Source organism: Mustelus asterias, chromosome 26 (genome assembly GCF_964213995.1).
Source record: "Mustelus asterias chromosome 26, sMusAst1.hap1.1, whole genome shotgun sequence".
NCBI classification, from domain to species: Eukaryota; Metazoa; Chordata; class Chondrichthyes; order Carcharhiniformes; family Triakidae; genus Mustelus; species Mustelus asterias.
In genome coordinates this window covers 28,562,693-28,584,062 of record NC_135826.1, presented here as the reverse complement: position 1 = coordinate 28,584,062, position 21,370 = coordinate 28,562,693, and the positions used below count along the sequence as shown (strand labels likewise).

The window sequence follows — 21,370 nt, the reverse complement described above, 5'->3', positions numbered from 1 at the left end:
ACTTCCAGCATCTGCAATATTTTGCTTTTATTGCAACAAGTAAAAGTCGCCTGTCAGGAATGCAGATTTCTCCATGGAGAGGAATTCATGGGCTAATTCGCCAGCCAACACTTATTTTTGAAGAAATGGATAGAGGTGAAATCTGGCGGTTTCTCAGCAAGCCGTGAAAAGCCATTCAAAGAAAGAAGGACATGAAAATAGATACTGGGTAGGGTTCAAAATGGCAGAATGTGGTAACTGAGCAAAAAGCAGTAAAAGATAAGGGCACGTGAAGGTTATAAATCAGTAGAATTAAATCATTTAGGGGAGGCAATGGCCTAGTGGTATTATTATATTATATTGTATTAGACTATTAATCCAGAAACTCAACTAATGCACTGGGGGACCCGGTTCGAATCCTGCCACAGCAGATGGTGGAATTTGAGTTCAAGGAAAAATAGCTGGAATTAAGAATCTACTGATGATCATGAATCCATTGTCGATTGTCGGAAAAACGGTTCACTAATGTCCTTTCGGGAAAGAAATCTGCTGTCCTTACCTGGTCTGACCTACACCTGACTCCAGACCCACAGCAATGTGATTGACTCTTATCTGCCCGCCAAAATGGCCAAGCAAGCCACTCAGTTACATAAACTGCTATACTTCAGAATAATATCTGACTGGCTATCTAGCATCAACCAAGGCAGCAGACACAACAAATGCACACTCAGCTCAGTCAGTCCTGCAAAGTTTTTCACATTAACAGCTGGGGACTTGTGCCAAGATTGGGAGAGCTGTCCCACGCCCTAGTCAAGTAAGAGACTGATGTAAGCATACGCAACAAATCAGACCTTATATCCGACGTCCCAGGCACCATCATCATCATTATGTTTGTCCACTTCAACTGGCAGGACAGAACAATCAGAGGTGGCAGCACAGTGGTATACAGGGTGGAGGGAGTGGACCTGGGAATCCTCAACATTGACTCTGGGCCCATGAAGCCTCTTGGTATCAGGTCAAACATGGAAACATCCTGCTGTTTACCACCTACTATCCTCCCTCAACTGATGAATAAAACCATGTTGAAGAAGGAGTGAGGGTCGTGAGTGCACAAAATGTACTCTGGGTAGGGGACCTTGATGCTCAATGAGAGTAATTCAGTAGCACCACCACTGACTGATCTGGCAAAATTCTGAAAGATATAGGTGCAAGATTTGGCCCACAGAAATAACCAATATGAAGGGAAAAGCTACTTAAGCTTGTCCTCACCAATTTACCAGTTGCAGATGCATCTACCCACCACAATATTGGTAGGAGTGCCAACCCCACAGTTATTGTGGAGACAAAATCCCACCTTCACACTAACGACACCCTCCAGTGAGTTGTGTGGAACTACTTTGGTTCTAATAGGATAGAGTCAGCTCAAAATTGGGCAACCACGAATATCTGTGCGCCATCAGAATCAACAGAATTGTATGTCATCACAATCTGTATCATAGAATCATTGAATCCCTACAGTGCAGAAGGAGGCCATTTGGCCCATCTTCTCTCTCCACAGAGCATTTTATTTCCATAACCCCACACATTTACCCTGTTCGCTAACCCACCTAACCTGCACATCTTGCAACATTAAGGGACAATATAGCATGGCCAATCCACTCAACCCGTATATCTTTGGAGTGTGGGAGGAAACCAGAGCACCCGGAGGAAACCCACACAGACAACAGGGAGAATGTACAAACTCCACTTAGTTACCTAAGGCCGGAATTGAACCCGGGTCCCCGGCACTGTGAGGCAATAGTGCTAACCACTGTGCCATCATGCTACCCTGGATGCTCGTGGCCCGACATATCCCTCACTCTGCCATTACCATCAAGCCAATTCACGAACTCCGGTTGAATGAGAAATGTAGAATAGCATGCCAGGAGCAACACTAGACGCATCTAAAAAATGAACGTCAACCTAGTTTAGCTACAGCACACACTCCATGCATGATAAACACCAGAAACACCATGCTGTGGACAGAGTAAAGTGATTCCACAATCAACAGATCAGATCAAAGCTCTGCCATACTGTCACATCCAGTTGCGAATGGAGGTGAACAATTGAACAACTAACTCCGCAAACATCCCCGTCTTCTGTGACGACAGAGCTCAGGGCTTAAGTGCAAAAGACAAAACTGAAGTGTTAACTATCACTTTAACACAATGTGTTGGATGATTCATCTCGACCTCCTCTTGAGGGTCAACCATCACAGAAGCCACTATTGAGCCAATTGAATTCACTGCAAAGGATATGAAGAAATGGTTGTGCGTATTGGACACAGCAAAGGCCTTGGGACACAAGAGCAGCCTGGTTGTAGTGCTGGAATTGTGCTCTAGAACCTGCGCTGTCACAAATATGACCCACTTGGGTCCTTACTTATTTCAATTGCAGAGGCAGGCAGCCAAGCCAGTTCCTGCCCTCCCCTGGGAAAGCTCCGCGACAGTGCCAATGTGTCAGGGAGCCATTCCCGAAGCAGCACCTATTTTGTCAGCCACTCCCTCTGTCTCCAATCCTGTCTCCAAGGGACTGGAATAATTCAGTCCTTTGTGTAACTGGGCATTCAAAAGAAAAGGAACTCTGTATGTACAAGCAGTTCAAAGCTAACAATCACCTTCTTTATCAGATTTACTGCAGAATTCTTAAGATTGTGAGAAGTTAATTGATCTTGTTGTGCTATCTTTCACTATTGGGTCAATTCTGGTGGCAGTTATCCTTGGAAGAATAGAATTTCATAGAATCCCCACAGTGCAGCAGGAGGCCATTCGGCCCATCAAGCAAGCACTGACAACAATCCCACCCAGCCCTATCCTCGTAACCCCACATATTTACCCTGTTAATCCCTCTGATACTAAAGGCAATTTAGCATTAGTCAATCTAACCCACACATCTTTGGACTGTGGGAGGAAACTGGAGCATCCGGAGGAAACCCACGCAGACACAGGGAGAACATGCAGACTCCGCACAGACAGTCAGCCGAGGCTGGAATTGAAACTGGGCCCCTGGTGCTGTACGGCAGCTGTGTGCTAAACACTGTGCCACCGTGGCGCCCCCTTATCATTACCCCCATTGCATTATTATCCCACAGAAAAACAGAAAGCATATTTTGGGGTTCTTAAGTTAACTGTGAGCACTCATTCACTGCGAAGAAAAGATGACTTACCCTTCAGTAAATTAGCATAATTAAACTGTTTCCATGTATTTTTGAGGCTAGGTTTGGTCTTTGAATGCACAGGATAAGGTAGCTTAAGTCAGGAGCTGAGAGCCTGGTTAGCTGAGGATGTTGTCAGGAACAGTGATTGTGTTTGCTACATGTTGGGACCACACTTCCTTGGGGAATCATTCTTCACTGAACATGTTGTGGTAGATTTAATATTGACGTTTATATGGGAGGTCTGCATCTTCAGCATAGAGGTTCGCAAACATTTTTCATGCCAGATTACACCTAATTAAATGTATTGAAATTTATAAAATAGTGCACATTCACTGCTGTATATTTTTATACGCTTTCCTGAAAGCGTTGCTGACAAATTGGCAATTTAAACTGAAAAGTTTTCAAACAAATTAGCAAGACTTCTACTTCGAACTCAAAGCCATTATTGTTCAATTTCCTACATTAATTTATATTTATTGGCATCTTGGAAACTTGTAGAATGGCTTTTTTTGTACAATAATAGCCTTGTTAGTAATAGCTCTTATGGTTCCTAACTGAGGGCAAAAAATGTACTTTGAATTTACTCAGTACACAGGAACTATTGATATCTTTGAGGTTTCTATGTTTTTCACGAGAGTGTACAAACTGAATTATGTACAGTTGACAGAGAAAATCTAAAGCCCTGCTCAGTTCTGAAGTTTATTTTCAGATATTCTCAAGATACTGCAAGATTGTTTATATTCCTGTCGAAACTAATTCGCAGGCATACGTTCTTTAATCCTGTGTGAAATAAATTCAACCCAAGTAACACAAATTCTACAATCAACAATGTGCGGCCTGACTGCTGATCATGATCCACAAAGCAATCTGTTCAGTTTCTAGTGTTAGAGGTTAGCGTTCAGCAGGACAATTAATTTGACTGAGAAAGAACAAGTGACGTGAAAGAAAGTAATTTAAGCCATCTATTTTAAACATCAGTGGCTTTAACAAACCTATATTTGATTTGATTTGATTTATTATTGTCACATGTATTGGTTTACAGTGAAAAATATTGTGCACTATACAATCAAAGCATACTGTTCATAGAGAAGGAAAGGTGAGGGTGCAGAATGTAGTGTTACAGTCATAGTTAGAGTGTAGAAAAAGATCAGCTTAGTGCGAGGTAGGTCCATTCAAAAGTCTGACGGGAAGAAACCATTCTTGAGCCAGGCACCCGGATTCAATTCCAGCCTCGGCTGACTGTCTGTGTGGAGTCTGCACGTTCTCCCCGTGTCTACGTGGGTTTCATCCTCGTGTTCCAGTTTCCTCCCACAGTCCAAAGATGTGTGGGTTAGATTGACTGGTCGTGCTAAATTGCCTTTAGTGTCAGGGGGATTAACAGGGTAAATACATGGGGTTACGGGGATAGGGCTGGGTGCCAGTGCAGGCTTGATGGGCCGAATGGCCTCCTTCTGCACTGTAGGGATTCTATGAAATTCTATTCTTTGGATAGCTGCCACCAGAATTGACCCAATAGTGAAAGACCTCAGACTTTTGTATCTTTTTCCAGACGGAAGAAGGTGGAAGAGAGAATGTCCGGGGTGCGTGGGGTCCTTGATTTTGCTGGCTGCTTTTCTGAGGCAGCGGGAGGTGTAGACAATAGCCGGAATTTTACCAGCACATCCACCCCGGGGCGAGGCTCGCAGAACAGAACTCTCCGTTGGCCTCGGGCGGGATTTCACGAGCCTCACTTGTGTGAGGTCGTAAAATACCGACTAGAGTCAAAGAATGGGAGGCTCGTTTGCATGAAGTCAGCATTTTAAAGAAGTCTTATTTGGAAAATGCTTTAGTAAATTAAATTGAAATGATGAATTTAATGAAATAACTTCCTTATCTAATATGGGCAATACAACATACAGAAAACTCAATGAAGGCAGCTGGTTGCAAGATTAACCTCAATCTGATAAATCTCCCCGTATCACATTTGTTTCATGGTGTAACTTTAAAAAATGAATGGTTAACTATTGTGCATTAATTTTCATATTTTTTCATTTTGAAAATGAGATCTTGTTTTGCTCTGTCTTTTGCATCTAAATTTGGCGAGTAGACATTTAATGGCATTAAAATGATGAATGGCAGTTCTTGCATGATTTTAATTGCTTGGATTAAACAGGCTGCCTATCGAGGGGCTAATCATTATCCCAACTCTGATTAGTGCTACTGTCTTGGAACACGTTCCATATTTTAAAAAAATGAAACAAGTATGTTGGAGGCTGCTTTCTGTTTACAATTGTGCCGGGGAGATATGCAAAAAGCTTGTTACCATGTGCCTTAATAAACATTCGCACTTATGTGTTTTATTTAACTGCACTGGGGAAGATCATTGCTTGTTTTCCTTCAACGTTTTAAGAATCATGGAGTCCCTACACTACAGAAGGAGGCCATTCGGCCCATCGAGTCTGCACCGACTACAGTCCCACCCAGGTCCTATCCCCGTAACCCCACATATTCACCCTGCTAATCCCCTCGACATGAAGGGTGGCATGGCCAATCCACCTATCCCGCACATCTTTGGAGTGTGGGAGGAAACCGGAGCACCCGGAGGAAACCCATGCAGACACAGGGAGAATGTGCAAACGCCACACAGACAGTGGCCTGAGGCCAAAATTGAACCTAGCTCCCTGGTGCTGTGAGGCAACAGTACTAATCACTGTGCCACCATGCCGCCATTCAACGTTTTACTATTTGCTTTCATAAGAACCTATAGGTCAGCACTGCATCCTTTCAACTCAGAATGGATGCCACCTTATGACAAAGGACAAAGTGATTACTTTGGGTGTGTCCATTTTTCAGCATTTGGAAGGGTATTTATAATCAGGTAAGGTAAAGTCACCATAGTCCCAGATGACCAGAGGCTGCTCTCCTCTTTGAGGCACTGTGCTGACTGGTGAACATTTAACTTGAGGATCACCACACCTCAGACGAGGGGCAAGGTTAAAAGGGCGAGGCCTTCATGAATTAAACCAGCGCTGTTGGCTTCGCTCTGCATTGCTAACCAGCTGTCCAACCAACTGAGTTAAACCGACCCCCTAATGAAGGCCCCACCTTCTCGACCTTTCCCCCTCACCTGCAGTGTGTTAATCCTCAGGTTAAAATCACCACCAATCAGCTCTCCCCCTTCAAAGGGGAGAGCAGCCTATAGTCACCTGGGTCTACGGCATCTTTACTTTTACTTTTATTTATAATGCGTAGTGTTAAAAACCCAGCTGATATTAGATGCAAGAGTGTCCTAAAACCCAGAAGGGTAACTTGGAATGCCAGTTCTTAAGTGTTCATTTTGCAGTTTGGTGTAATGTGAAGAAAGATTTGAAAACCGGTGAGAAATGGTTCAGTCTTGTTGTAATCATTCAAAGAAAAGAATGTTTATTAAACTGTAATACATAGGAAGCAAGGTCACAATACAAAACATAATTAACAGCAGTAATGGCCACACACACGCGATATACTTGAATTAACCCCATTCAACATCTATCTGCATTCCTAAACTCCGAGAATATCCCTTTACCTAAAACAACATCCCTTTGATTTGATTTGATTTATTATTGTCACGTGTATTAGTATACAATGAAAAGTATTGTTTCTTGCACGCTATACAGACAAAGCATACCATTCATAGAGAAGGAAAGGAGAGAGTGCAGAATGTAGTGTTACAGTCATAGCTAGGATGTGCAGAAAGATCAACTTATTGTGAGGTAGGTCCATTCAAAAGTCTGATGGCAGCAGGGAAGAAGCTGTTCTTGAGTCAGTTGGTACTTGACCTCAGACTTTTGTATCTTTTTCCTGGGGTGAGAAGGTGGAAGATAGTGGACCCAATTTTACCATCACATTGCGCCCGTTTTCGGGCATGCAAACTTGGTAAAGTTGGGTGTGAGATGACTGGCGCGATCTGCACCCGCCTCCACGTCGGTTCCCCCTTTACTAAGGCCCAAAAATGGCCGCGATCGGGACTGTGCCTGAAACGGGCGCGACGGCCATTTAAATGTATTTGCATGCATTTAAATTCACTTAATGGGCTGCACTCCCATCTTTACCAGCACTTCCCCCTTTACCACCACATTCCCCCATCCGGAATCGGCGTGAAACAGACATGCTCCATAAAAGTCCGATTCGGGTTCTCCAGTTAGTAAGGAGATAAGCGTCCAAAAGCTCTCTGCTTGAGATCAGTGGGGGAGGGGGGAGGTCTGCTGCCATTTTGCCTGAGATCAGTGGAGGGAAAGGGGGGTCCATTGCCACGCTGCTTGAGATCGGTGGGGGGGAAGGGGGTTCCGCTGCCACTCTGTCTGAAATCAGTGGGGGGAAGGGGGGTCTGCTGCCACTCTGCCTGAGATCAGTAGGGGGGGAGGGGGGGTCCGTTTCCACGCTGCCTGAGATTGCTGGGGGAAGAGGAGGGGCCCACAATCGGTCTGGGTGGCGGGATGTGGGGGGATAAGGGGGTCAGTAATGTAGTGGGGGTGGGGCAATGTCTGTGGGGGCCAGGGGGAGGCATTATCCGGCCCAGGAAGGATGTGGCAGGGGAGCCGCATTCTATCATTTATTTCTGCGCATGCGCAGTTGGAGGCGCCGATCAGAGCTGCAGGGTTCCAGGTGAGTTAAGCCCCGCCCATAGGCTTGTGCAGCACAATTTGAATCGCTAATATTTTTTCAGGCAAAGTGCATATGGGAGTGCCTCAGAACGGATCTAAAAGTCGGATCTGAAACACTCCCAGTTTCCAGTCTGCCCAGCACTGAGAATCAAAATGGTAAAATAGGGCCCAGTATGTCCTTGATTATGCTGGCTGCTTTTCCAAGGCAGCAGGAAGTGTAGACAGAGTCAATGGATGGGAGGCTGGTTTACGTGATGGACTGGTCTTCGTTCACGACTCTTTGTAGTTTCTTGCAGTCTTGGACAGAGCAGGAGCCATTCCAAGCTGTGATACAACTAGCAGGAATGCTTTCTATGGTGCATCTGTAGAAGTTGGTGAGAATGGTAGCGGACATGCCAAATTTCCTTCGCTTCCTGAGTAAGTAGAGACGTTGGTGGGCTTTCTTATCTATAGCATCGGTGAGGAGGGACCAGGAGAGGTTGTTGGTGATCTGGACACCTAGAAACTTGAAGATCTCGAACATTTCCACTTCACCCCCATTGAAGTAGACAGGAGCATGTTCTCCACTACACTTCCTGAAATCGATTACTATCTCTTTTGTTTCATTGGCACAAGAAAATATTGTCACTGCACCAGTTCACCAGATTCTCTATCTCTTTCCTGTACTCCGTCTCATCATTGTTTGAGATCTGACCCACGACGGTGATGTCATCAGCAAACATGAAAATCGAGTTGGAGGGGAATTTGGCCACACAGTCATATGGAATATAGTAAGGGGCTGAGGACAAAGCCTTGTGGGGCACTGGTGGTGAGGATGGTGGAGGAGGTGTCAGTCTAGGAGCTTGCTTTCAAGAGAGCTTCCATTTCCAGTTGAGTTTGGCTACAATCTTAACTGCTCAGCAGATGTGTTCATTGCCCTCCAGTATAGAGCTAACCCTGCCACTGATACATCTTTTATTTCCTTTTGATCTTATCCTGTTCAAGCAACTCATTTCAGAAGTCAGGCTTTTAGCATGTAAGTGCAACATGCATTCTTATGCCTCCACTTTGAACTCCCACCTTCTGTAGTTTTAACACCTACGATTCTATACTTTATTATTCACCATGTTACTTAAAGAAATATCTGTTTACCCTGCTGCATAATTTGCATATCAAAAAAGCCTCAGAGCAGCGGAACCCGAATCAATTCCCCTTTTCCAATTCTTCTATCTTTGATTCAAGCTCTTGACAGTCAACAGGCAAACTCTCAACAATTTTTCATCTCGTTCTCTGCCCGTCCTTAACATTCTTTGTTAAGTTTTTGCCAACATTTTTAGGACCTGCTAATAAAAATACAGTAAGAAGTCTCACAACACCAGGTTAAAGTCCAACAGTTTATCTGGTAGCAAATACCATAAGCTTTCGGAGCACTGCTCCTTCGTCAGATGGAGTGGATATCTGCTCTCAAACAGTGCACAGACACAGAAATCAAGTTACAGAATACTAATTAGAATGCAAATCTCTACAACGCATGCAAATCGCTCGACAATCACCAGGCAAGACTGTTCTCTTCCTGTGGGGGAGCACTTCAGCAGTCATGGGCATTCAGCCTTGGATCTTCAGGTAAGCGTTCTCCAAGGCGGCCTTCATGACACACGACAGCGCAGAGTCGCTGAGCAGAAACTGATAGCCAAGTTCCGCACACATGAGGACGGCCTAAACCGGGATGTTGGATTTATGTCACATTATCAGTAACCCCCACAGCTTGCCTCCTGGGCTTGTAGAATCTCACTAGCTGTTCTGTCTGGAGACAATACACATCTCTTTAACCTGTGTTGAATGCTCCCTCCACCCACATTGTCTGTACCTTTAAGACCTGGCTGGTTGTAGAGATTCGCATTCTAATTAGTATTCTGTAACTTGATTTCTGTGTCCGTGCACTGTTTGAGAGCAGATGTCCACTCCATCTGACGAAGGAGCAGTGCTCTGAAAGCTTATGGTATTTGCTACCAAATAAACCTGTTGGACTTTAACTTGGTGTTGTGAGACTTCTTACTGTGCTTACCCCAGTCCAACGCCGGCATCTCCACATAATAAAAATACAAACAGACCAAGAACAGAGAAACAAATGACAGGCATTCTGTTTGTCAACATTGCAGAGGACTTAATCCAGCATTAAACTTCCTCATTAAATTTCTCAAATTACATTCAAAGCTCACATCCGATTTTATTTTAACGACAAGATTGTGCAGCCACTGCTCCTAAACCAATATCTATGGATTGAGATGTGCCTTGTGCAAAGTTAAACTACTGACTGTACATCATTGCAGGTTGCACTTTGACAATGAATCACCATCATTTCACGGTTGGAGTTCTGTGCGTGTTAAAGTAAGTGGATGGGAGTGACAGACCACAGCTGGCATTAAAATTCTTAAAGAGCAAGTTCTTGTATTTTGCAATTGATCCATTTGGGAGATTTCAAAATGCATCTTCAACCATAGAATCCCGACAGTGTAGAAGGAGGCCATTTGGCCCATCGAGCCTGCACCGGCAACAATCCCACCCAGGCCCTATCCCAGTAACCCTGCACATTTACCCCACTGATCCCCTTGACACTGACAATTTAGCGCAGCCAATCAACCTAACTCACACATCTTTGGAGTGTGGGAGGAAACTGGAGCACCACACAGACATGGGGAGAACGTGCAAACTCCACACAGTCACCTGAGGCAGGAATTGAACCTGGGTCCCTGGTGCTGTGAGGCAGCAGTGCCAGTCACTGTGCCACCGTGCCGCCAGAATGGGAGATATGACAATGAGTCAAATTCAAACAACTGTAAATTGCCTTTTGGCGGCTGTACTGTATAGATTGGTTTTAGTCTATTCAAGAGTCAGGTCAGGGCCTGATCCTGCTACTTTCCTATTATTGCTTTCCAAAAATCATTTCTCAACTGTTAAAAAGTGACAATAACTGGATCATGAAATTGTGCAAAGCACACAGTAGCAAACAGTGACAATTTATATAATGAATTTAGAAAAAGCTTCTTTCAAGTAAGATGAGTGACAAAATGAAACCTTTTCCCCTTGATGTACTGTAACTGGATCCTGAGGTTATCTCGTCCAAAAACTGGAACTAGTCTAGGCTATGGTAGCATAGCGGTTACATCCCTAGACAATAATTTAGCAAGACTGGACTAATAATCCTATGACACGAGTTCAAATCTCACCATAGTGGGAGGGCATTTTAATTTTAATTAATGAATAAAATCTGGAATAAAAAGGTAGTTTCAGTTATGGTGACCTGAAATTACGGGATTGTCAAAAAAACCACCTGGTTTGCAATGTCCCTTCGGGAAGATATTCTGTGGCCCATACCTACTCTAAATGTGACTCCACACAGGAGTGGCATGGTGACACAGTGGTTAGTACTGCTGCCTCACAGCACCAGGGACCTGGGTTTGATTCCCGGCTTGGGTCAGTGTCTCTGCGGAGTTTGCACATTCTCTCCGTGTCTGCGCGGGTTTCCTTCGGGTGCTCCAAAGATGTGCAGGTTAGTAGATTGGCCGAGCTAAATTGACCCTCGTGTCATGGGATTAGCAGGGTAAATATGTGGGGTTATGGGAATAGGGTCTGGGTGGTATTGTGGTAGGTGCAGACTTGATGGGCCGAATAGCCTCCTTCTGCACTGTGGGGATTCTAGGACATCCAAAACAATGTGGTTGGGTCAAAGTTACTCTCCGGAATTTTAAGCTAACCACTTATATCCAAGAAGGTATCTTACCCCTATCTTCAGAAAGGTAAATACAGATAGATAATACATTCCAGGAGCAGAATTTGAGTGTAATTTATGCTGAAGACCAACAGGTTTATTTGGTAGCACGAGCTTTCAGAGCACCGCTCCTTCATCAGATGAGTGCCTGATGAAGGAGCAGCACTTCGAAAGATCATGCTACCAAATAAGCCTGTTGGAGTTTAACCTGGTGTTGTGAGACTTCTTACCGTGCCCACCCCAGACCAAAGCCAGCAACTCCACATCTTATGCTGAAGAAGTCGGGAAAGGTTAAAATCAAGCACTCAGGCTGAAGAGAACAAGTGATTAGTCATAAACCTGTTTAAACATTGACTTGGCAATCTGGAACAATTTTAAGCTAACAACTAATCACTGAACCATCCCCAGTCACCTAACTCAGTGTAGGATCATAGAACATTACAGCATCGAAGGAGGATATTCATTTCATTGTAGCTCTGCTGGCTCTTTGTTAATGTTAACCAATTTTTCCCAATCCCCAACCTTTTCCCCATCAAGCCTGTATATTTTCCTTTGCAAGTATATATCCAATTCCCTTTTGAAAGCTACCATTAAACCACCAGCCGACATCCTTTCGGATACTGCATTCCAGCATCACCGTGTCTAGGTAACAATGTTAACAGTATTCCTTCTGAAAACAACTGAGGCTATGTATCACAGAGCCCATAGTTGGGGTCAGCAGGGTGGGTGTGGTAGAGTGAGAGATGTCTTAATCTTCATTCTTCTGGGTGAGACCAGAGGTTTCACAAATTTAGTGATAAAATGTCCCATCCTAAGAGATCTCAAATAGATCCCAAGTGTGCAAGGGGCCCAATTCCCATACTGCCCCTATATAACCCACCCGTAGCATGTTGTGGTTGCAGGGTGGGCTGGCATGGAGTGGGTCAGCTCAATGCCAACTTTGCATCTGGGCATCGAGGCAGAGACTGGGTTGTGGAGGATGGGCCATTAATCATACTGCCGCCGCCCTCCCCCCACCCCGCCCTTGACCCCATAGAGCAATAGAATCCCTACAGCGCAGAAGGAGGCCATTTGGCCCACCGAGTCTGCATTGAGCATCTTACCCAAGCACATCCCCCCGGCCCTATCCCTGCATCTTATCATGACTAATCCACCTAACCTAAACACTTTTGGACAATAAGGGGAAAGCTAACATGGTCAGTCCACCTAACCCACACATCTTTGGAGTGTGGGAGGAAACCGGAGCCTCCGGAGGAAACGCACGCGGACACGGGGAGAACGTGCAAACTCCACACAGACAGTGACCTAAGGCCGGAATCGAACTTGGGTGCCTGGCGCTGTGCGGCAGTCGTGCTAACCACCGTGTCACCCTAATATTCTGCCCAAGGTCTGTTAGACTGCATTTACAACTGTGCTGCCAATGCAAAACCATTCCACTTTGCACCGACCTGCTGAATTTCAAACATATTTTCAACTTCTTCCCCAGGAAGTGCTGTGCCACTTTGCTTCAGAGTCAGATCTACTCTCATACACCAAATTTACACAGCGGGACTCATTTCCTAGCGCTCTCCTGATGACATGTGAAGCTTCACTGATTAGGAAACAGGCCATGAACTGTGAACATCCCTTTGAATTTAATCTGGGCCAGAATTTGGGAATCCTCCATCAGTTTGGTTGCCAATGCCAGGCCAAAACTCTGCACGGAGTTTAACATACTCTCTTCCACCTTCTTCCATCAGGAAAAAGATACAAAAGTCTGAGATCACGTACTAACCAACTCAAGACCAGCTTCTTCCCTGCTGCCATCAGACTTTTGAATGGACCTACCTCATGTTAAGGTGATCCTTCTCTACACCCCAGCTATGACTATAACACTACATTCTGCACTCTCTCCCTTCCTTCCCTATGTACGGTATGCTTTTCCTATACAGTGCGCAAGAAACAATACTTTTCACTGTGTACTCATACATGTGACAATAATAAATCAATCAAATCAAATAATTGTTTATATGAACTGATCTCACTAATCTGGGCATCGTCACTCCAGTGTTCATAGAATAGAATAGAATCATACAATCCCGACAGTACAGAAGGAGTCAATTCGGCCCATTGAGTCTGCACCGACCACATCCCACCGCCCAGGCCCTATTCCCCTAACCCCATACATTTACCCTGCTAATCCCTCTGACACTAGGCTCAATTTAGCATGGCCAATCAACCCAACCCTCACATCTTTGGACTGTGGGAGGAAACCGGAGGAAACCCACGCAGACACGGGGAGAAAGTGCAAACTTCACACAGACAGTGACCCGAGGCCGGAATTGAACCCGGGTCCCTGGGTCCGAGAGCCAGCTTTGTCTGACCACGCAATATGGATTTTGCCAGTCAAACAAAAATTGGAATTAAAACTTTAGCAACGATGTAAACTTAGCATCAGCAGAAGTAAAACCCTCTATCCACAATAGATTCAAAGTCAAGTTGTTGAGGTGAACAGAAAATCTTCTAACTCACTGTATCTTCAGTTTCTATAGTGGTTTATGTGATAAAACCCGATAAAATTTGCTTCAATTAGTATTGGCATGTGTGAAAGAATACACAGGCAAAGTTTTATGGCCCATTACCCCGCCACCACCAACCCCCCCCCACCCACCCCCACCCCTCCCCCCCACCCCACCTCACCCCCGCTCTGGGGGCAAAGACAGCTCGCCATTGGCCGCCGGTGGGGTCTTACGGTCCTGCCACGGTCCTGCCCTCTGAAGAAGAAATTGACCTGGTGCCACTCACCCATCTTTTCTCCATAGACCTGCACATTCTGTCTTTCAGATAATAATTCAATGCCCTCTTGAATGCCTCCCGTGAACCAGCCTCTGCCACACTCTCAACTGCGCATTCCAAATCCTAACCGCTTGCCACATGAAAAATGTTTTCCTCAAGTCACCATTGCTTCTTATGCCCTAAATCTGTGCCCTCTGATTCTTGATCCTCTCACCAGTGAGGATCAGTCTTTTCCCTATCCACTCTGTCCAGACCCCTCATGATTTTGGAAATCTTTATCAAATCACCTCATGGTGGCACAGTGGTTAGTACTGCTGCCGCACAGCATCAGGGACATGGGTCCGATTCCCGACTTGGGTCACAGTCTGTGCGGAGTCTGCACGTTCTCCCCATGTCTGCATGGGTTTCCTCCGGGTGCTCCGGTTTCCTAACGTGCTGGATAAGTGCATTGTCCATGCTAAATTCTCCCTCAGTGTACCCGAACAGGCGTCAGAGCATCTCAACTAGGGGATTTTCACAGTAACTTCATTGCAGTGTTAACGTAAACCAATTTATTACATTAATAAATAAATAGATAGATAATAAACTCTCAACATTCTCCAAGGAAAACATCCTAGCTTATCTTTGTAACTGAAGTTCCTCATCCCTGGAACCAATCTCGTGCATTAATTCATCTGAATTGGACTTTTGGGAGCTGAAGAGGTGGGAAACTAATTTGTCTGGGTGGGTGGGGAGAGGGTTCCTCTGCCAGCCCAGCAGGTAGTAACAGGCACTGGGTGTCCAGGCTCTGTGGGCTTGGGCGCACTTGGACTGCATCTGTGGTAGCCACCTGCAATGGGTTGTCCTCACATTAACCCTGAATACTCTTCTGGGATCAGCACTGGATGGCATCGCAGGGTGCAATGGCAGCACAACTATAAGGATGTCTGCCCATGCAGATCCAGCATCGAGTCCTGTCACAGAACAGGTAAGCAAAACGCAAAAGCTGCTCCAGTACAAAAACAAACTAATTGATGTTCCACCAGAACAAGTAATGATGTGGAGATGTCGGTTTTGGACTGGGGTGGGCACAGTAAGAAGTCTCACAACACCAGGTTAAAGTCCAACAGGTCTATTTGGTATCATGAGCTTTCGAAGCGCTGCTCCTTCATCAGGTGAGTGGAGTGTGACTCCACTCACCTGATGAAGGAGCAGCACTCCGAAAGCTCATGATACCAAATAAACCTGTTGGACCTTAACCTGGTGTTGTGAGACTTCTTACCAAACAAGTAAATTAAATATGTGTCATGAAAATGTTGGATTTGGCTAGAATGCACCGCCTGTAATATTTATTTGCTGTTTACATGATGAAGTTATGATTCGGTTATCAAGAAAATTGGCCAAGTGGACACAATGACATGACAGGAAGCAAAGTACAATCTTTCAGATGGGTAACTTTAACCTTCAACTCTCTCTGGTCTGATCGCCAGAAAGCATTCATATGCTTTGCTTTGTTTCAGTTTTGTGGGGTTTTGGGTGTGTCAGACTTTTTGTTTTGTAGACATGAAAATATGGTGTGATAAGTCTTTTTGGCTGAGATTTTAACCACCCTCCTCCCATTGATAATAGTTTGTTGGAGATTGCAGGGAGGGGGGGAAGGGGAGATTGGGGGGGAGTGGGGCATGGGGAGGCGGCGGTGGGGGGTTGTCGGTTAAAGTTAGAAAGTTCCCGCTGCTGGCTGCAAGCACTGTGCTCCTGGATTTTATGATGATGAATCGAGATACAGACACAAGGCTCCCGCAGAGACAGGCAGGGGCCGACTTAACTTGCAGAAATCGCAGTCTAATGACATCAGCAGCCTTCCAACATGATATTAACAAGAATCCAAGTGGAGTCCTGGACGGTCTGTAGCCTTTATGACAGCAGAACCTCAGTAGAAGGAACTGACTGGCCAGAAGAGGCGAGTGTAAGTTGAAGCAATTTGCTTCTGTTTGTACTTTTTTGGGTGGAATTTTCCATTCTGGAGACTAAGTGCACCGGTGGGCGGGAAAGTAGAGGTGATTTGCTCCGGGTGCCTTTCCCAGTTTCCGCTTTTGAGCTCATTAATAGGGAGCTCATGGAATCTCATGGCGGGGCAGTCAGTGAGTTGTCCACCCCAACGTTGGTCGGAATTTTACCAGCACACCCACCCTGAATCCGGGGGCGGGCGAGGCTCGGAGAAAGGCATTCTCCACTGGCCTCGGGCGGGATCGTACAGACCTTGGGCGGACGTGCCGGTAAAATTTCGCCCGTTATCTCATGGAGTCGAATGTCCTGACGCCATATATAAACGGCGCCTACACAGACACTGACTCACTACAGGCGAGCTGTAGGCTGAATGCCTGATTTGATTTGATTTATTATTGTCACATGTATTAACATACAGTGAAAAGTATTGTTTCTTGCACGCTATACAGACAAAGCATACCGTTCATAGAGAAGGAAACTGGAGAGTGCAGAATGTAGTGTTACAGTCATAGCTAGGGTGTAGAGAAAGATCAACTTAATGCAAGGTAAGTCCATTCAAAAGTCTGATGGCAGCAGGGAAGAAACTGTCCTTGAGTCGGTTGGTACGTGAACTCAGACTTTTGTATCTTTTTCCCAACGGAAGAAGCTGGAAGAGGGAATGTCCGAGATGCGTGGGGTCCTTAATTATGCTGGCTACTTTGCCAAGGCAGCAGGAAATGTAGACAGACTCATTGGATGGGAAGCTGGTTTGCGTGATGGATTGGGCTACATTCACGACTTTTTGTATTTTCTTGCGGTCTTGGGCAGAGCAGGAGACATACCAAGCTGTGATACAACCAGAAAGAATGCTTTCTATGGTGCATCTGTAAAATTTGGTGAGAATCGTAGTGGACATGCCAAATTTCCTTAGTCTTCTGAGAAAGTAGAGGTGTTGGTGGGCTTTCTTAACTATAGTGTCGCAATGGGAGGCCAGGACAGGTTGCTGGTGATCTGGACATCTAAAAAACTGAAGCTCTTGACCATTTCTACTTCATCCCCATCGATGTAGACAGGGGCATGTTCTCCATTACGCTTCCTGAAGTCGATGGCAATCTCCCTCATTTTGTTGACATTGAGGGAAAGATTATTGTCACCGCACCAGTTCACCAGATTCTCTATCTCATTCCTGTACTCTGTCTCATCATTGTTTAAGGTCCGACCCACTACGGTGGTGTCATCAGCAAACTTGAAAATTGAGTTGGAGGGGAATTTGGCCACACAGTCATATGTTTATAAGGAATATAGTAGGGGGCTGAGAACACAGCCTTGTGGGGCACCGGTGTTGAGGATGATCGTGGAGGAGGTGCTGTTGCCTATCCTTACTGTTGTGATCTGTGGGTTAGGAGGTTCAGGAGGAGCCAAGGCTCAGGCTGCGGAGCTTGGGGATGAGTTTTGTAGGAATAATAATGTTGAAGGCTGAGCTGTAGTCAATAAATAGGAGTCTGACATCGATGTCTTTGTTATCTAGGTCTTCCAGGATTGAGTGCAGGGTCAGGCAGAAGGTGTCTGCTGTGGACCTGTTGCGGTGGTAGGCAAACTGTAGTGGATCCAGGTAGTCCGCATTACCATGGTGACCAGGTGCACCAAATCTTTGGCTCTATCGTTTAGCAAGACCCACCTGAGGGACCTCCTCCAGGCAGGCTAGGCAGAGGAGGTCCTCTTGCCAAGCGATGGGAGTAGGAGGTCCTCCCAGCTGACCATGCTGCTCTGGGAGGAAGTCGCCTGGGAGGTCAACAGCCATGCCAATCAAAAAAGGGCCTCCCTGCAGTGCAGGATACAAATGAATAATCTTATGCACTCTGCCAGTGTAGGTGAAACTTCGACTCACTCCAAACTCACACTCTCATTCGAACATCAGACAGTCTAAGGGTTAAAGTTCACTGAGAGATCATACACTACCAGGCCCAAGCAAAGTCTGAGGCCAGTGATGAGCCACTGCAATCAGCCCTGAGTGAAATGGTGGAGATGCAGAGACAGGCAGGGGAACATCAGGCACAGTCGTCAGAAACCAGGCCGGAATAAAAGATGGAGAAGTCGGTCTGCATTCTACCTGGTTCCAGCATGTCATCAAGTCAAAGTCTCCACAGGGAGGGTGGTGGCTGCCTTGAAGACCCAGGACCAGCAGTTTCTGCCTAATTTGTGCTCAGACCTGCACACCATCACTCCAGCCACATGTACATTCCAGCAATGATTAAGCGAGAGGGAGATGGGGCACCTCGACCCACCCTCCAGTTGACCCTTCTCCTCAAGGGGTCAGAGATTGGCCCCCAGGCATCCAAAGGGAGGAGAAGCGCCAGCCAGGCAACCCGTGAGCATTCACCCAGGACATTCTGACAATGCTGTCCTGATGCACCAAATTCCTCCTCCGCCTGTGACTCCATAAACTCCAGCAGGTCAGGCCAAGGAGGGTGCACCTGTCTCAGAGCAGGAGACTCTCAAGGCCTTGGGTTTCCAGAGTTTGCTAGCCAAAGCCAGCTCAAACGACAGGGCATAGTAGTCAGCAGGCTGCCTCCACAGCTGTTGCAGATGTTGGTGCTGTACCTAGACATAGCGGTAAAAGTTCATAGAATCCTACAATGCAGAAGGAGGTGATTAAGCCCATCGAGTCTGCACGGACCACAATCCCAGCCAGGCCCTATCTCTATCACAATTACCCTAGCTAGTCCCTCTGACGCTCAGGGCCAATTTAGCATGGCCAATCCACCAAAACTGCACATCTTTGGACTGCGGGAGGAAACCGGAGCACCCGGAGGAAACCCACGCAGACGGGGGGAGAATGTGCAAACTCCACACAGATCCGAGCCGGGAATCGAATCTGGGTCCCTGGCGCTGTGAGGCAGCAGTGCTAACCTCTGTGCCGCCGTTTTGAATGCACAATGGTGGCATAGGTGTGTACTCATCCAGATGAACCCATCCGCTTACCTGTAAGGATCCCCGTTTTCTCCTGAATGGAGCCAAGGTTCTTCGCAGAATCCCTCTAAAGTCACAGATTGCAAATCAATGTGTAATTGATCCTCAGACTGTGCACTCAATGACTTCGGCCTCTGAGAAATGATTGGCCTTTGTGAGGTGGGCAATAATCGGAATTTTCCCATCTTGCCCGCTGCGGGAATTGTAGTGGACCAAACAGAAAATTCGACGGACCATTTAAAGTTCCGTTGAGCTCGGGTGCAAATTTCCAGTCTTGAGGCACTCATGGCTGGAAAATCCCACCCAATGTCAAGGAATGTCATGACGTGAAACCAGTGCTCTGGCATATATCCTGAGTGTTCAGCAGTATTGACGAAGGGATAAGTTATCATTGACTGCTGTGTAGAAACTGTCTGGGTCACCTCTCTCTCAGACACCGAGGCAATGCAGGACTTGGCCTGCTTCTGAGGAATGCAAAGTTACTAAGTATATGTTGATAATCGTACAATGGTCCTGTTGACCCACTTCCCAAGAGGACAATGCTAACTTAACTCACAGCTTTGGGTGCGTGCTGTCGTGTTACAGATCACTGATCACAGATCACGATGAAGGATCTTGCGGCTGAATGTGCAGCATTGTGTCTTTCCTCAGATGCTCACTGTGGATGAAGAAAGGTGACATTATCCCTTATCCCCGAAGGGCCACTCTTCCAAATAACGAGTTCCCTCAGATATCTCTGGCACCTGGGAGTGACTCAGAATATACAAGTAATGTCAGCTTCCTGGGTACCTGGCACAAACACACATTGATCTGATTTCTGCTATCACAAATTAACTGGATGTTTAGAGCATGAAATCCTTTGCGATGAATGAATCCCACAGGCTGCTGCCAGGGAGCTTTCAAGGCCACATGTGTGCAGTCGATGGCACCCTGCACTTGCAGAAAGCCTATTATCGTCCCATAGTTCTGGCAGCCTGACTTCCTTAATCCATGCGGAACTTCACGTAATGGTGGGCTGTATTAAAAAGAGCATTCATAGAATCCCTACAGTACAGAAGGAGGCCATTCGGCCCATCAAGTCTGTACTAATCACAATCACACCCAGGCCCTATATTTGTCACCTCCCTCATGCATTAGTGTGTCCATAAGCCTACCCCTAATCACACTGGAACCGCTGCCCGCAGCTACCCCTAGGGGTGGCACAGTGGTTAGCACTGCTGCCTCACAGTGCCAGGAATCTGTGTTCGATTCTTGGCTTGGCTCACTGTCTTTGCGCATTCTCCTCGTGTCTGCGTGGGTTTCCTCCGGGTACTCCAGTTTCCTCCCACAGTCCGAAAGACGTGCTGGTTAGGTGCATTGGCCGTGCTAAATTCTCCCTCAGGTGTACCCGAACAGGTGCTGGAGGGTGGCAATTAGGGGAATTTCACAGTAACTTAATTGCAGTGTTAATGTAAGCCTTACTTGTGACTAATAAATTAACTTTAACTTTTACTTTACTGAGCCTCCAGACCCGACTGCCTCAAACCATTCCCTTCTCAGCTTCCTACCATTCAATTTCTGCTCCTGCCCACCAATCGGGTGGCAAGTCTGGCAGGGTGTCGGGTAGGACTCCAAGATCTTTTATTTGAATGGAGGACCTGCCTTCAAAATCAGCGCAGCTGCCTGAACATTCCGAATGCGCCCAACAGACGGGCTGACACGCAACATTGCTTCCCACAGTAAAGAAAAATCAAGGCTGTTATTTATATCTGCTAATTGTACATGTTGACTGGAAGAGGGGGAAAAAAAAGTTAAAAATTGAAAAGTTTTGGCAGCCCGTAGGTTTGAAAACCAATTTAGAATAGTAACGCAGTGCCCTTTATAGTGGCAGCTCGTTATTGTTCAATGATGTTGTCATGAGATTATAGAGTACATGAATTAAAGACTGTATTTAAAATAGATCCTGTTTCATTTCTATTTGTTTCTTGTTTTGCGTTCCCTGTATTTACACCAGCTGAGAAGCTGGCAGAATCGGAGACGCAGATGCATGAGGCAGCATTCACTACTGGGTGTGGCCACAGCGTTTTGGGATGCTGCCAAATCATTACAAATAACAGTCAGACGTAGGTTGTAGAG

General features: G+C 46.0%; 1 protein-coding gene across 1 annotated transcript in view; it reads left to right on the top strand.

The window, feature by feature from the left end:
- Positions 1 to 21,370, top strand: part of plekhj1 (pleckstrin homology domain containing, family J member 1) — a 423,983-nt gene that overhangs the window by 162,443 nt on the left and 240,170 nt on the right. The gene's annotated exons all lie outside the window — the stretch shown is intronic.